This window comes from Tupaia chinensis, unplaced genomic scaffold (assembly GCF_000334495.1).
Source record: "Tupaia chinensis unplaced genomic scaffold, TupChi_1.0 Scaffold000138_1, whole genome shotgun sequence".
NCBI lineage: Eukaryota > Metazoa > Chordata > Mammalia > Scandentia > Tupaiidae > Tupaia > Tupaia belangeri.
Genome location: NW_006159608.1, coordinates 2758570 through 2763486, shown reverse-complemented (window position 1 = coordinate 2763486; position 4917 = coordinate 2758570). Strand labels below are relative to the sequence as shown.

At 40.6% G+C, this 4917-nt stretch overlaps 1 pseudogene; it reads left to right on the top strand.

Moving 5' to 3' along the window:
• The first annotated feature begins 2016 nt into the window (after positions 1-2016).
• On the top strand, positions 2017-2644 carry LOC102481773 (general transcription factor IIH subunit 3 pseudogene; annotated as a pseudogene).
• Positions 2645-4917: the final 2273 nt, after the last annotated feature.

Here is a 4917-nt window from a genome sequence, read left to right as displayed (position 1 = left end):
CAATCTGAATGTCAATGCTGGATTTTTAGTATGAAAGAAATTTAAACAAGTTTATAGGTTGAAAAGATAAACGTGCATAGAGATAAAGACATGGGGGAAAAGAGGCAATAATTGTATAGCAAGAACTGGAAAAAGAAAATGGACTCAATGGTTTACACAGAGGATTTGGATTTATAGAAGAGGAGAGGAACCAGCAGTTGGTGCAATGGCTATGTCACTGGACTTCCATGTAGTCGATCACGGTTCGAGTCCCAGACTCGGTGGCTTAAACTCACGCTGGGTGTGTGTGTGTGCGTACCCACGATTCTGAGAGGAAAATGGAGGAGAAGGGATTGTGGTGTGGCCATCCCCCCTGGGGGATGATTTCTCGCTTTCTGTCTCTCTCTTTCTAGCGAGCGCATGTGCCCTATAGCAAAAACCTCTCAAAAAATAAAAAGAAGAGGAGGAGGAGGAGGAGGAGGTTTGCTCCCCTGGGAGGGAGGAAAGAAGGCTGAAAAAGACTGAGGGAAACTTGTCTGATGGGGTTGGTATTATTAATCTAGTCTATTTGATAAGGTTGAGAAAAGTAGCATTTAAGTAGAAGCGCTAGGGAAGATAAAAAAATAGTAGCTCACCAAAACTACAGAGGCTGGTACGTGTTGTGGGTGTGTTGTGGGCCATGTGACTGGATTCCGGTGGATAAAAAATGGACAGAAGTAATGTGAGAGGTTTCCAGGCTTGTTCTCTACAAGCATCTCACATGACTCGGTAGCCAGAGGGAACAGAACTTCCAGACGCTGGACCCCTTAGTCACTGTCCGGAAGAGACCCACCAAGGAAAGCTACAGTTAGCCTTACTTACTTAGCTGTGATTTGAGCAAGAAATCTCCTTTTCCAAATTTAAATCACTGAAATTTCTGGGTGCATTTGTAACTGTTGCATAATCTAGCTTATCCTTCTTTACTAATATAACTACTTTGAAAATGTGTTAATTTGTTCATAAGTTTATCCAAATGTTTTATATTCACTTTATAGTTTTATCATTTCTGTTTTTAAAATCAGGTATGCTTTCTCTGTTTTTTTTTTTTTTTAAATCAAGCATGTGATAAAAAGATTCTGGTGCACTTATTACTCGAACGTCTTACTCTATTTCTTTTGGAAAACAATGGATAAAGGTTGGAATCATAAGACTCAGGCAGACAAAGACAGCACTTCTTAAGAGCACACTTTGTCCTATGATGAGATTCAACACTCAATGACTTGGCCCATTTCCCAACCTATTACTTTGCTTTTTAGATAAAATTGCTCCTCTCCACTTGTTCCCCAGAACACAGGTCTTCTCAAAGAGGCAGGTATTGATCGACAAAGACCAAAAGAGAAAATACCTCTATTGGAAGGTAAATAAGTATACCTGCCAATTATTTCTGATACAATAGAACATGTATTATGAGACCTTTCAGAATCCTACCATCCGAGATTATGGAACATAAAGGCCACCTACTTTAGCCCTTATTTCCATTATCTACAAGGGCTTTCTTTACTCTCTTCTCTTTCATATGAAACCCTCAAGTAGCTAGAGTTTTTCTGCTAGTCCCAGGTTATATTAAAGTGCACTTCCAGGAATATAACAGGGCGTTGTGGTAGCATTAGTGAGTGTTTGAAAATGTTTTGTTTCTTTTTTTCATCCTTTTTTTTATCCTGCAATTTTGAAGGCATTCCTAAAAGTAAGAGTTTATAATCTTTGTAATCCTGGTAATTATTCAACCTCTTCAAGCCTTCATTTCCTTCTTCATAGAATGGGAGTTCCCATTCTATGGGAGTGAAAATGGCATAAAATATTGTAACATACTTAGTGAAAAATATGACACATAGTCTTAAATGAATAGAAGTACAATGAATAGAAATTAGTTATTGAGGATATAGGACTCCGGTCTGCCTGCTGCTGGTTCACATTGAGGTGCCGGGGGTTACCACAACTGATACCAACTCAATTTGCTGGGACAGCAAGCATTGAAAGAATCTGTTTGCTTTTTCTAAATGCATAGATGATGTGATGGTGCTAAGAAATTTCCCTTTATTCATGAACTGCTCCAATAAACTTGCAGTGATAGCGAGTCACATTCAGGAGGTCGAGTCTTGTATCCTAGACCGAAGAGCAGACTTGGAGACTTCTTCGGAGACCCTGGCAACCTCAGTTCTGAATTTAATCCCTCAGGAAGCAAAGACGGGGAAGATGAGCTGTGGACAGCAGCAAATGATGTTATTGCTGAAGAGATTAAGGATCCGATGACCACGAGTGATAAAGGGTCAGCATACAGACACTCTGCTGGTTGGATCTCTCGCCGCAGCCCTTTGCTGTCATAGGGTGGACAAGGAAGTTAAAGATAATCAGGATCTTGGAGATTAAAGCTGCAGAAGACGGTGCACTGCAGTGCGTGAACTTCATGAGTGTCACCTTCACAGTGCAGAAACAGAATTTTAGATTCTGACTCGGGACTCCTCCAGCAGGCCTGTGATGTCTCAAGAGGACATACTGAAGGTGCCCAGGACGCCCTCCCTCCTGCGGTATTGACTGCGGATTTTCTCACCTCCCCTACCCCGTTCACGTGGCCTCTAGGGCTGCTCGCTTCTGTCATGCAAATCTCGTTGAAATTGGCTGTCTGTAGGCATATTGGTCAATATTCTGTAATGCCAGCTCTATCTCTGCCACCTGTGAGACAGCTGTTAAGATAGGCCGAGAAAAAGAAAGAGAATATGCCTGTGTGATTATAAAATGTTTTCCCCATCTTTTAGAGCTACTAGTAGAGATTATAATTTGTTGGAAAGATTCTGAAAAAAATAAGTTTGTGTGGGACAGTTTTGAAAGTCATGACTTTCTTAAAAGAAGTGTTTTCAAACAGCATTCTAGAGGATGCCCCTGGAGGACTGATTGGTTCGAGGGAGTCATGCCATGCAATATATCAAAGTCTTTTCTGACTGATCTTTGGCCAGAGAGTGGGAAGAAAGGACAACTTTTACGACTTTGATTTTTTTTTTTTTAATGTAATGATTATTTGTGGAAAGTCAGCACGTTATGACTGATCTTGAGCGTTAAGCTTAGCACCCAAGCTAGGTCCTTATGGATGTGAGACTGAACACAGCTCTGGAAAAATGACTGTTCACAGAGTCACTACTTTTTTTTTTTTTGGAGAGGTTTTTGCTATAGGGCGCGTGTGCTCACCAGACAGACAGAGAGAGACAGAGAGACAGAAAGCGAGAAATCATCCCCCAGGGGGGATGGCCATGCCGCAATCCCTTCTCCTCCATTCTCGTCTCAGGATCTTGGGCACGCACGCACACGCGCCCGACGTGAGTTTAAGCCACTGGGTCCAGGACTCGAACCACGGTCGACTACGTGGGAGTCCAGCAACATGGCCATTATGCTAACTGCTGGTCCCTGAGTCACGACATTCTTCAAAACAGAACTGGCCCATGCATGGTAGTACATGCTGGCTGATGCTACTACTGAGCAGACTGAAGTCACACGGGAGGCCCAAGTTTGATTCTCTGCCTATCTTAAAAGCTACATGTGGTGTCACAACTTTGTGAGTCCCTGTCTTAAAAAAATAAATGAGAAAAACTTACTTGAGTCAATAGTTAACTTCAACATCAGTCATAAAAATAAAATCCTTATTGTTTAAATTCAGATTGAGCTTCAGAGTCCAGAAGTTATTTATCTTTTGTCTGATGCTGGTACATGTTTGGACAGAGTTAAATAAATAAAAGTAACAGCCCATCACCAAGGAACTGAAAATCTGACGTCGGATAAGTCAGGAGAGCAATGCAGCAATTTGGTGTCAAACGTTCTTCAAAAAGCAGTTGTGTGACCAGCAGTTAGCGTAATGGCTATGTCGCTGGACTCCCCTGTAGTCTACAATGGTTCAAGTCCCAGACCTGGAGGCTTAAATTCATGCCAGGCGCATGTACGTGCATGCCCAAGATCCCAAGAGGAGAATGGAGGAGAAGGGATTGCGGTGTGGCCATCCCCCCAGGGGGTGATTTCTCGCTTTCTATTTCTCTGTCTCTCTCTGTCTTTCTGGCAAGTACACGTGCCCTATAGCAAAAGAAAAAAAAAAAGCAGTTGTAGTAGAGGTTTTGTGTGAAAGCTAGTACCTGGGTATCAAGGGGGAATTCATTGGTGGAAATGGACTTTATGTGAAATTGTCCCCAGATAGAATTCTTTCCTTTTTTAACAGGAGAAGAAACGGGACAACTCTCCTCTAGAAACTTTGAATTGAATATTGAACATTTTTTTAAGTCCAAAATAATTTTTCTATGCAATCTTGAAATTATTTTTTTAAACTTTGTTTATTTATTCATTTATTTTAATTTGACCAGAGAGATATGAGAGAGAGAGAGAGAGAGAGAGAGAGAGAGAGAGGAGAAAGTGAGAAAGTAAGCCACCAGATTCAGGACTTGAACTGTGGTTGACCATGTGGGAGTGCCCAACACCTTAACCACCATACCACCTGCTGGTCCCACAACCTTGAAATTATTAAAAGGACTTTTAAGCTGAAATAGAGTATACAAAGGGTATAAATGATGGTGCCAGTTCTGTGTGTGTTTTTAAAATAATTTGACAGAAATTAATTTGTATACAAAACCTTGTATGTAAATAAGACTTTGGTTTTCTTTTCACACCCTCTCAGAAGCCAAGTCTTACTGAAGTAATTTGGCATTTGGTTAGGTAATTTCAGGTCGATTTGGTATTCTAGATTTGAAGCTTTATTAATAAAAATAGAAATATTTTTTGGTGATCCCTTTGAAGGTATTTGTTGGATCCTTGAGTTTGAGAATCTGTTTTCTGTATTTTCCCTTTTTTAAAAAGAGTGATTGATTTCATTTTATTTATTAATATTATTTTTTAAAAATTTTGCCACAGGGCATGTGCACTCACCAG